Source organism: Trichechus manatus, unplaced genomic scaffold (genome assembly GCF_000243295.1).
Source record: "Trichechus manatus latirostris isolate Lorelei unplaced genomic scaffold, TriManLat1.0 scaffold00199, whole genome shotgun sequence".
NCBI lineage: Eukaryota > Metazoa > Chordata > Mammalia > Sirenia > Trichechidae > Trichechus > Trichechus manatus.
In genome coordinates this window covers 1027393-1040252 of record NW_004444135.1, presented here as the reverse complement: position 1 = coordinate 1040252, position 12860 = coordinate 1027393, and the positions used below count along the sequence as shown (strand labels likewise).

The 12860-nt window shown below is 35.2% G+C and overlaps 1 protein-coding gene across 2 annotated transcripts in view; it reads right to left on the bottom strand.

Annotated features, from left to right (window-relative positions):
- Positions 1-12860, bottom strand: part of MIB1 (MIB E3 ubiquitin protein ligase 1) — a 145924-nt gene that overhangs the window by 34870 nt on the left and 98194 nt on the right. The window lies entirely within an intron of this gene.

Below are 12860 nucleotides of genomic sequence, written 5' to 3'. Positions count from 1 at the left end.
CTCTTGGGTTCAATCTGAATAGCATCTATTAATGGAAGAGTTAATAAACAAACCAGGTAACAAAAACTACAAGAACTAGTGATAATTAAGACAAATTTTGTAGATGGCAGATTATCATGAAATGCAGAGTTAAAATCTGATGCATGTCATTAGTTGTGCAAATTCAATTTAGATCAAAACACACAAAAAGGCAACTACTGTAACTTAGTATTTAAAATTTAAGAATCGGTAACAAAGTATTTCCAAAGCAAAAAAGCCAAAGTTATTCTAAAGACCATCAAAAATTTAAAAGTCCAAGTTCAAAAGAGAAGAACTAATTATCAAGCAATGAATGTTTCTTAACGAAAAAGCTAGACTTCCCTCCTGAAGAAGAGTAAAATTAGAAGCAACTTTTCTTACCATACGCCAGAAACTTTTCTTAACAGAAAGAGTTTATGTGGATAAAATCATAATATAATTGGAAAAAAATCCCCTTAATACATTCTCCACTTAGTGTTTTTATAAGATTGGGACCTAAAATAAATTTCATGTAAAGAGTGTTGGACTTGGTGTGCACAGCGTATGTGTATCACCTTCCTGCCTCCCAAAAAGGGAAAATTTGGGAAAAAAAAGGAATATCTTTAAAGATTTTCAAATGCAGCATAAAAGAGCAAAACAATATCAGTGTTTCGTTCTGTTATACATAAGGTCTCTGAATCAGAGCCAACTCGATGGCAATTAACAACACAACAACATATTGAGATTTTTTTAAATAAGATGACACATATGAGAGATAGACAAAAGTTATAAATGTACGGTGAAACAGGCTGAAGATAACAGAATAAGAATGTGCACAGGTGAAAATTCGTTGTTGTTGTTAGTTGCCGTTGAGTCAGCTCCCACTCACAGAGACCCCATATACAACAGAATGAAAGGGTAACTGGTCCTGCACCATATACATAATTACTGGTACACTGTTGTGGCCACTGTGTATTTAAAGTGCCTTCAAACCTAGGGGGGGCTCATCTTCCAACACTATGTCAGAAAATACTCCCTTGTGATCTATGGGGTTTTCATTGGCTAATTTTTGGAAGGAGATCACCAGGCCTTTCTTCCTAGTCTTAGTCTAGAAGTTCTGCTGGAAACCGTCCACCATGGGTGTCCCTGCTGGTTGCTTCACAGCAACATGCAAGCCACCAAAGTACAACTGACAGACAGGCGGTGGAAATGAAACTGTGAGCCTTTAAAACAATGAGATCAAGACCCAAAATGACTCAACATATTTCTTTAATGGCAGTAGTTTATGAATCCCAGCTAAAAAAATCCAAGAAGTCTGAGAATAGGTTCTAGAAGATTCAAGAACCTCTAAAACTGTACTCAAATTTGAAAGTTTATAGCTTTTACCCTATTTTAAATCAGGTCTTTAACCCAAGTATATTGAGAATCACGGCTTAAAGATGGCCTTCAGTGGTTGTTACTAAACTGTTCAGGGGTGAGAGACTTCTACGGAAATCCGCGGCAAGCTACAGACTCTCCCCCAGAGAAACGCACATAAAATCTTTACTACAATTTTGAGGGAGTCCGCAAACACCCAAAGTTCATTCATGGACCTTATGTAAGATTAAAACTCCCTGCTTTAGTTCATTTTCAGTAATTATTAAGGATTCTAACCCTTTTCATTCAGTGGACTAAGATACAAGATATTATGGAAACTGTGATTCAGATTCTTAATGGGGAAAAGTAGTGGTACCACATTATACTATTAAAGTTGGATTTGACATAATCAGATGCTAATGCCATACATTATTTCCTATGTACTTGATCAAGTGAGAAATAAAATTTACAGGGGTTTTACATTTCTGATGGAAGGTTTAGAAGATGCAAGTGTTTAATCATATGGGGGAAAAGAAGTTGCATTAGAAACAAAATGTAAGCGTTAAAAAGAATAAAAATCCTTGCAATTGATTTAAACAAAAATTGTGATCTAACTATGCTGAGAGGAATGCTGGTAATAGATGGTGTTAACAGTTTTAAATCTTCATTTTCCATAAGATGAAATCAGAAAATAATGTCTACCATTGATAAATCAAGGAATTTCAGGATAAGCTGCAAGTCATTGGGGGAGGTGGAGAGAAAGGGTGAAGAGGGATGAAGTAGAATACAATTATCTTTCATTATATGCGTTGTAGTCCTATTTGACTTAACTGCATATATATTACTTCGATAAAAAAATAAATTAAAAATTAAAAACACAAATATTTGGGCTTACTACATTAAAATCTTCTAATTTGCACCTTTACTACTTTTAGTCAAGATATGTGTATATGTATGTTACAATAAGTTTTAATTTATAAAATGTGGATCATGCTAACTTCAAGGTTTTTTTTAAGTCACACTATTGAATAGTATTCCTGAGAAGTAGGTTCTTATGCAATCACATTTTCCACTGTCTTCTACTCCAGTGTCTGAAGTCCAGTCCCATATTCTACTGCCAACAGCTCAAAGGAAGGAAAGGGAAAGAGGAGCATCAGTCTTCTGCTGAGATGGGGCCGCCACTTACTTCTTGTTCTTGTCTTGCACTCAGTAAGTGAATAGTTAGGAAAAGCTAAGCCCCTCAGAACGAAGTGCCAATGACTCAGAAAACTGCTAAGACACTTAAACAGAAATACATCTGTATTCCTGAAAGCTTATTGCCTCTTTGCTCATTATTCTACTTCATGTCTTTTTGCTTTTTCCTCTCTAAGTACAATGACTAAACTGAGGGAACGAGAGAAGGATGGTAATTCCAGGCTACTTTCAGGAGTGACAAAAATAATCTTAATCCCTTCAAGATCACATGCTACAAAGTGAATCAAATCCTAATATTAGAATGTAAAATTCAGATTTCCAGACAGAAAGTTTTCATTTCAGAACAAATCTATTCTGTTGTATAATCCCACTTACACAGATGTTGTAAACTACGCTATAAAATAACCATAATTAAAATATCAAATACTGAGATTACTCAGAAATATATCATAAAAATAAAAATTGATAGAAACTTTGGCACAGTCTATTCCAAACTTCTCATTTTAAAATGATTAAATGAACTATTTCAAAATAAGGAAGGCATTTTAAAGCGAAATAGTCATTTCTAATTTCCCACAGAAACAATGTTATATTGGCAAATAAGGTAACTACCTCAGACAACAGTTAAGTACGTAAATAAAACATAGAGATAACAACTATAGAAAAAGAGATTTGTAGAAAAGGAGATCATGAAGTCCAACTGGCTTTAAAAAAAAAATAGAGAAATTACCAGAATGGAATTACAATTAAAAAGATTAAAATTATGTGTCTTTGTCTGGGGGGAAAAAATGATTGGTTTAAGAGAGAGGACATGGTTTGTATGCAGCCTGGAGAGACAATGAGAAAAATAATTTGTCAATGTACCGGCAGCATTATCCACAGAGAAAGTTCTCTGACAGGCAACTCCAGTATTCTAATTTGCCCTCTAGTAAAATGCTATCACAGTTCTCAGTACATCATTATACGGAAAGTCATCCCAGGTTGATAACAGTTTGTTAAGATCATCCAACCATTTGGTTGCCCACCAATCAATTTCCAATTTTAATGTAGCTTCTCATAGTAGATTTGTTTTTTCCCTCAGCAGTGAAAAAATCTGATCAGCTGATGTGAGTACTGCAATCCACTTAGCGGTATTTTTTTTTCTATAAACAGTAATTTGGCATTCTTATTTATGCACCAATCTCTTAGTCAGTCATCCCAAGTACAATTACTCCTCGACCTATAAAGCTGAGGCCCCCATGCTGGCCCTGTTAAGCCCCAACTACACACCCTCACTCAAACATCTCTATCTTATATTTCTAACTGCAACAAAAGGTCATGATTCATATCTAATATCAAAACTTCTGTAGAAATCACTATAAAATACCATAAAGTTGCTGTAAGAATTAAATGAGATAATGTAAGTAAAATTTTTAGTATAGGGTTTAAAACCCCTCAATATAATAGCTATTACAACAACTATAAAGATTATAGATTGTAATCTCCATAGTATAAATACCCCTTTTTCTTCTTTCCTCCTCCTGGATGATCCCCCTATATTCTTGAACTTGGTTACTCTTATTACCATTTAACCAGTCATCCAAGTCAGAAACCTAGAACTCATTCTAGACTCCTCCCCATCTCCTTACTCACCATATTCAATTTGTCCTGTTGATCTTCCCTTCTAAATCTAGAATTCTTCTTTCCCACAGCCCCCAACATTTTTTAGGTAGACATTCATCATCTTTCCTCTGGAAATTTACAACAGTCCCGTCCAAACCTATATCCTCTATACCACTCCCACCCTTAGCTGACCATTTTAAAATTTTCACAAATTCAAAATTATCAGTATTTAAATAAAAAATCCTTCCTTTTAAGCAACAAAATCTATTAAAAATGAGACTGGTCCTGATAAAAAATTATTCTAAAATACACTTTCCTGCTTTAAACATACTTTTAAAAGAACATGATACTAAACATAATGTTTTCTTGATAATTCAATAATAGCAAAATAAAATTCAAAAATATCAAAATCACTAGTTTTTGAAAAACTAGTATAAGCGGCTGCAACGATGGACTCAAGTACAATGATTGTGAGGATGGTGCAGGACTGGGCAGTGTTTCGTTCTATGGCACACAGGTTTGCCAGGAGTCAGAACGGACTTGACAACACCTCACAACAGTGTAAGTTGTGGAGAAACGCTGCAGATAGCCCCAAATCAAAATTAATACAAAAGTCAACTCTCAGCTAGCCAGGAGTAGGCAGATTTATTTTTGTTGTTGTTTTTAAGTTAACTTTTAGTTTAGAACAGTTTTAAATTTAGAGTTCCCAAATACCCTACACTTTATACTAGTATAGAACATTTGTTACAATTAATGAACCAATATTGATACATTATTGTTAACTAAAGCCCATACTTTAATTTTCTTTAGTTTTTACCCAATATTCTTTTTCAGTTCCAAGATTCCATCCAGGATACCACTTTATAGTCTGTTATGTCTCCTTAGGCACCTCTTGGTTGTGACAATTTCTCAGACTTTCCCTCTTTTTGATGACTTTGACAGTGTTGAGTACTGATAGGTATTTTTTAGAATGTTCCTCAATTGGGATTTGTCTAACGTTTTCTCATGATTATGCTGAGGTTATAAAATTTTGGAAGAAGACCACAGAGGTTAAGCACTATTTTCATCACATCATATCAAGGGTTAATACTGTCGGCATGATGTATCACCATTGTTAACCTTGATCACCTGTTCAGGTAGTGTTTGTTAGGTTTCTCCACTGTAAAGTTACTTTATTTCCTTTTTATACCATACTATTTGGAAGGAAGTCACTATGTGCAGCCTACAGTTAAGGAGTGGGAAGTTATCCATCACCCTCCTTGAAGGTGGAGTATCTATATAAACCATGTGGAATTCTTCTACATGGTAGATTTGGGATGAATTAATTTTAACAGAGATCTATAACTCTCTCACTTTAATTAGAAAGTAGCTAATTAATGTTAATTGCTGATCCCCTCAAAAAAATGAACAAAACCAAATCACACGGGATATCTTAGGCTGGGTTTGCTAGAGGAGCAAAACCTGTGAAACATATATATATATGTATATAAATAGAGAGAGATTTAATGCAAGGAAATGGCTCACACAGTTGTAGAGGCTGGCAAGTCTCAAATCCGTGGGTCAGAAGTTAGGTTGGAGGTTTCTCCTGACTCACGTCGTTGCAGGGGCTGACGAACCTAAAATCAGCAGGTAAGATGACAGACTGCTGGGTGACATCCCAAGAACTGGAGGTCAGACAACGACGAGTCGGATGCAGGATCCAGCATGAGAGTGACCCTTACTGGAACATCCACTTATATACTGGAGGCAGGTCACACTCCCCCTTCAACTGATTGGCTGCTTATAGCAAATCTCACCATGGAGGTGATTACATCATACAAGATCTCATCATGGAGGTGATTATACTGTACTATACTTTACTGTACTATACTATACTATGGAAGAACAATTTGTCTAATGTCTGCCAACCACTGAGAATCATAGCCTAGCCAAGTTGACACAGAACCATCACAGGAGGCCTCAAATCTTTGAGCCTAGCCTGCAAGGTGAGCTAAGGGAAAGTTAAGCAGAACAGTGTTTGGCGCCCTCACCCCCACATCAATGAGAGCAGCTCTGAGTGGCCTGTCTCCTTTCTTTCCACGAGGCAGGGAGATCTTAATGAGGCAGGGAAATCTTAGGAACCAGCCACAATATAACCACGAAGGCTGGCTGCAGGCTGTTCCTTGTGGTACCTTGGTTAATGAAGAGATTGTTGTTATACTGCAAGCACCGAGGCCCACAGAGTTGCTGGGATAAGGGTGTTACTATCTCAATAAATCAATAATTCTATTAAGCCAACAGACTCCCATCTGTGGAGCACAGTATATGAAAGCTGGAGCTAATATCTCTAATGCTCAAAGATTATTTCTCAATCTGGTTGTTTTCCAAGAAGTTAAGGACAGGGATGGTTTAAAGATAAGATCTTACTACCAGTTAAGCAGGCATTTATGAATACTGCCAAAGAAGCATTAAGTTCCAGAACAACTAATAGTGGTGCCTAGATAATCCTTGGCACATGGTAATACTCAAACGTTTGCTGAATGATGAACAAATGAGTTCTAAGAAGTAGAAAGGACAAGCAGCTGTCTACATTGGTATGTCATACTCATATGGCACTGGGTCAACTTTTAGGGCCTGCCATGCTTTGCGATCTTTCTCCAGAGAAACCACAGCAGCTTAACTGCGGAGGCCTTACATATTAGTATCACTCAGCGTAAAAAGGCATTAGAATAGCACTGTAGCACATATTAGGTGTCCAATAAGTGCTTGCTAAGTTAACGAAAAATCCTTCAGATCGCCATTAGGTAAAGCAGGCTAGTCCAGAATCCATAAAGGAACTTACCAAGAAAGATGATCTCTTTCAAGTAGCTTCATCAACTTTATTTTGGGCATGCTAAATAAAAGCAGGTTACTACACAGTTGGACTGCATTTTTGTTCAACACACAGCCCTATCTGAATTGATGCAGACAAAAAGTATAGGAGTAAATATACCAAAAATGTTATCTGTGGTCATATTTTAAGATTTGATTATGGATGGTTTTTATGTTCTTTTATCAATCTAAAATTTCTTATTTTTCTACAGTGAACAGATATTATTTAAATGCTTTTTAATTCTTTTTTTGTTACTTATGATTATTTTCCTACATACTCTTTTTTGACAGATACTATAATTAAAAGGCTCATTAATTAAACTTAAACTCATTAACTAGGAATTTGGTAATGTAGTTGGATTTAGCTCAAAGAGAAAAAGAACAGGTGCAATGACAACACAGGCTGCAGAACAGCTGTGTAGGTGAGTACTTGACCTTAAAAAGGACAAAATTATGACTACATGATTAGTCAGGTCTTATTTCTCCTTCTATGATGTATAAGCTAGGGAAGCCCATCTTACTTATCTTTATATACCCGTTGGGGCTACTAACTGAAAGGCTGGAGATCTGAACCCACCCAGAGGTGTCTCAGATGAAAGGCTTAGCAATGTGCTTCCAAAAGGTGATAGCCATGAAAACCCTCGGAGCACAGTTCTACTCTGCAGCATGTGGGGTCACCATGAGTTAGAATCAACTCAACAGCAACTGGTTTTGCTTTTTGGTTTGTATACCTAGAACAGGGAGCTCAATGTTATGTTGAATGGAATTAGTGAAGGAACAAATGATGAAATGAACAATCACCTTTCTGAATATACTGAGACAAGGACATTAGCAACATACTAAATTTCTGGTGTACGCCTATGACTCCAAGAGTGGTAATTCTCTAACTCATTTCATTATTACAAACCAGAACAGAAACACGGGCATGCTAGTGAAGAGCTCAGAGTCTGAAGCCAAACTATCTGGGTCCAAACTCAAGTTCTGGTAAACTGAATGGCCGGTGACTTGAGCTGGTTATTTAACTTCTATGCCTGAGTTTTTTTATCTGTAAAATATAAGACTAAATCCTAGCTCATAGGGTTGTCATGAAAATTAAATGAGTTCATATTTATAAAGGGCTCAGAACAGTGCCTGCCACATAACACATAACACAGTGTTTGCTTAAAAAAAGGAAAAAAAAATTAATACAAATGGTTAACAGAAACAGGGTAGTTTAGAAACCTGAAAAGCTAACGTATTTTAAAACTCTGAGACGTGTGTCACCTTATCACATTGTGTGTAAAATTATTTCAAATCTAGGCAAGATGGTTCTTTAAAACTGCCAAATACCTACAAAAGCAATCCTATGTCACTGTTTTAAAATAGCCACCCAAAATCTTTAAACTGCTAAGGTATTAAACGTCAAAGACAAAAATGTCAAGGACAAACTTCCCTGTAGGAAAATGAACTTAGAAAACTGATAATGGTTTTTCCTGATTCTTAACTGAATCAATACTTAAAAAGAGAAGATATTTACATTAAGAAAAGGTACAGTTCGTTTCTCAGGCATTTTTAGGTTTGTGAGATCTTATCTCTTTACGGGTTAGCTGGATTTGATGTTTTACTATTTCTTCGTGGTTAAAACAATAAAGTATATAATATTAAAAATTATTGTGAATATGCTATTAAAATTCAGAGCAGAAGTATATTTCCTTTGAGGCATATACTATTTAGTAAAGTTATACATAGTTTAATGACTATTCCAGTCTGATTACTGAAATGATTGTACCTAAATGTTATTTCAGAAAATTAAAGAACTATGGCAATGCAGAAGGGAAAAAAAAAAATCACTTCACATTTAAAATAAAATAGAATTCATAATATAATGCATTTTAATACTTCTACATGTATATTTAGTTTCAATATAAAACACCACAATTACTCAAAAGCACTTCTCTATTTTTTAACTAAGCATTATAAAAAACTGACTAAAATTGTCATTGCATTAAAAGTTCTAAGCAGCATTTCCAAGACTTCATGCATACACTAGTACTCTCTTCTCCCTAGTGATCTTGCCACCTTTAATACACAGCTTCTACTTACCATTTCTACCTACTTCCATTCAAATATTATTCATTAAATTTAAAATATCATGTATAGCAACAACTAGCTGTAAAAGTACACCTACAACATCCCCTCAGGTCTTTAGCTATGTAACATATCATCCATAATATTTTTTTTACCAACAGAGACATGAGGTTATAAGATATATTTTGGCAGCAGATGGATTTTACTTGCTCCATATCTGTCTAAAGATTGTCTTGCTACTAGCCAGGGTAATTTTCTTCCTCTGTCCTTTTTTGTTCTGCAGTGCTTCTAAGTATAGTGACAGTCGCATCAGGCTTTCCTACTATCAGCGCAAGCTCAGTGAAAATCTGGGAAATGGTAAGTGGAAACATGAGAGACCGCTTTATTTGGCAGTGCTTTTTTAAAAAAAAAACAAAGGTACGACAAATGGCAAAGCAGAGTTTGGACCGCAGGATGAACAATCAATAGGCAGAAAGCAAGATAGAGGCTTCCTCAGCTTTTGGATCGACAATCGACAGCTGAGAGACTATTTTTTGCTATGGTTGACTAAATATGGTCAGGGAAGAGAGAGGCACTAGAGAGCCTGTTTGCCTAGGAGTGCATGTTTCAAATGCTTAGCTGCCTATAAAGCTGTAACAGTTTAGCCTGTGGCCACTGAGGGAAGACTCCAAATTAGCCTCTGTAGTGACCATGTGGAAGTCCTGACCTCGCTTGCAGACTTGACCTCTGGATATGAAAAGGTAGCTTCAACACAGATCTACCACTTAATCCTGGAAACTAAAAACCAAAAAAAACTCAAAGCAAGAAAGGTGCAGAATATTTCCTGAGAAGTCAGAAGAATCCAATGTATTCTGGTGGGCAAAGGAAAACCAGGCGAATGCTTACAGTTACTTGGGGGGGAGTGAGCTGTGCTTTTCGGTGGGGGGGGGGGTCTTTTTAGATTATAAAATTAACTTCCTTCTCAGCTTTTTGCCCTCTTCTGAAGCATTTCATCTGAGAAGTAAGCTAGGTTCATTTTCTTGGCCCTTGTAGCAACTTTCCTTGGTTGCTTAACTTTCTGTACAGCAGGTACAATGTACTTGTATCTGTGCAATACTAGTAATATGACATTCCAAGTCAAATGACCAACTGATTCAATTTTATCTGTGGTTTTATTTAATGGGAAGGAGAGGGAGAAGGAAAAATAGAGTTGATTTTGTTTTTCACATTTATCTTAAAAGGTGAGGTTCTCTGCTCACTGATACTTCCCTCGGCGCATGAAAAGAAGTGCTGAATCAGCGAATAGAGTGAAGGATCAATATGAGATGGCTGCAGCTGATGTGACTCTCTAGGTCATTACTTCTTCCAACTGCAAATGCTGCATGACACTGAGTTCACAGGTAACAGCACTCAAGGCCTGTACTTTCAAGGATGCTTATAACTTTCTGCATGTTTACCTATTATTAACTTGATATATGTTTTTATTGTTGAGTGAAATTCTGTCTCATTTCACTGTTCAAGTAGAGAGCAGATGTAAAGAGGAATTCTGCTCAAATATCATTCCAGATAACTCTTGATCTCAAAACTGCACAAGTCTTTTATTGTCATTTACATTATTAAACAGTATTGTCTTTATTGTTTCAAATTCAATGGTGATTCTGCCATCCCTAGTAAATCATATCCTGCTTCCAAAAGTATGCTGTCTTTTAAAAACCATTAGCTATTTCAAGGTTTAATCAACCAAGAAATGTGGCAATCATAAAACGCTTTTTAATGCTTACTATTAATTGGCCAGAAAAAGAAAAATCAGAATGTGCATGGTGTCATTCTAATACTGCATTGCTGAAGCTGCTGTAGTACTGGGCTATCTAACTGCTACATTCTGATTTGCTCTCTGTGAGCTGCACTCGCTTTTTATCACAGGCTGCAGAGATTCTACTTTCCTTATCTTTTTTTTTTTTCCTTTTCCCAACTCTGAAAATTCCTTGATGTTTTCTTTTAAATTAATCTTTTAATATCATAGTAATTAAAGACTAGCTACCAAACTGTAATTTCTTTTCATGCTAAATGAACAAGCTAAAACCCAAATGCTCACAGGCTAAACCTTTCATTTCTTTTAAGTGCGACTTTGTGAAAAAGTTGACTGTTCTACTAGCTATCCATTATATTAAAAAGATCAAAGAATCAAAAGAGTTCACCAAAAATTAAGATATTTATATATCTATCTGAATTTTTATTCGACCAAAACAGAAGCATCAAATTGCAGAATCCTGGTAAGAAACTAATAAAGACAAAGGAATGACAAGTTTTCAAATGATCAAGAGTTCTTATCTGTGATCTTATAAAACAACTTTAACAAAATCTTCATCATCTTTAAAAATTCAGTTCACTCACAGTCTGAAAAGATCTGGTTTTTCTCACCGCCCTTTCAACTTGAGGGTCAATATCAGGAGTACTTATTGGTTAACTGGTGAAGTTTTGAGTAAGTATCTAGTTTGTGAAAATAATTTGCATTGAATTACTTACTATCTAATTTTAGGCTCTAGAAGCAAGCTACAAAGAAGAAGAAATTCACTCTGAAGATTATGAAGAAACACGAGACTGATTTTACCAATTTCTGAAATACACTGTGTAAAACTCCACTGATTCTATGAATCACTTGCAAAAAGAATCAAAACAGGACAAACTTCGACAGATAACTGATAAAATGTTTAGAAATATCTATGTTCACCAAGAACAAGGAACCATAAGCAGCATTAATGCCACTCTTCAGGTAAATTTGTTATAAAGATTAGTCTTCGATAAATTAGCCTCTACAAATGATCTACCATTGTTCTACATCAGTAAGCTGAATGTTTTACTAACAAATGGGAAAATCAAACATTTCATGTTTTTTACAGCTAACTACTTAGTAATACCTACTCAGAGTACATACTTCTTTATGTACCCATATGAACATACAATGCTATGGAATGTAAAGAAGTATGTATTTTTGGTAGGCAATAAACCACCAAGAGGAAACTGAACTGCAGCTAAAGAAGGCCCTTGCTTCTTTCTACATGAATGACCTTCATACGGTAAATTAACCTTGTATCAAACAGATGACCTTTTATAATACTAACGCCATAAAAATGTACCTACTGCTTACAAACAGAAACTAAATATCCCGAAGACTTTTATTTTGTGAAGGAAAATAATTTCTATTAAGTAGTTTTAAAATTACCATGAAACAACCTTTAAATCATTTACATTTAAAACATACTATATTTTACATTTTTTAATTAAGTACTCACATGATTAAAAGCTGACTACCAATGGGGAAATAGCATTACTGGCACAAAAGAACAAGGGATACACAGGACCTATTTTCTTTCTCAACAACGTGATCTTAATTATTTCACATTAGTAGGACCAAATGATTTGTTAAGAAAAATGAGATATAACCAAAGCTAATTTCATCACATTTTAACAGACACTTTTACTTCATATTTTGATAAATTTATATTTTATTGGTTTAGAGTTTCTGAACTGAAGCACAAGTTTTGTTGTTTTAGGTTTTCTTTTTTGACAGTCACAGACATAATTCTAAAAGACTGTCTTTTAAGTGAAATTCTACTTCTAAAAAAAAAAAAAAAAGTGATCCCAGTCCTCTTCTTAAATTTATTAGGTCTTTAACCCAATCTCCAATTTAAATGCTAAGCTAATATTTAGCATAAATTAAAACATAAGAATTAAGCATGAAAAATGACAAATTTCTGGGTCACAGCTGTAAGTCAACAGGGCATATTGGTAACAGACTGCCAATCACTGAAAAG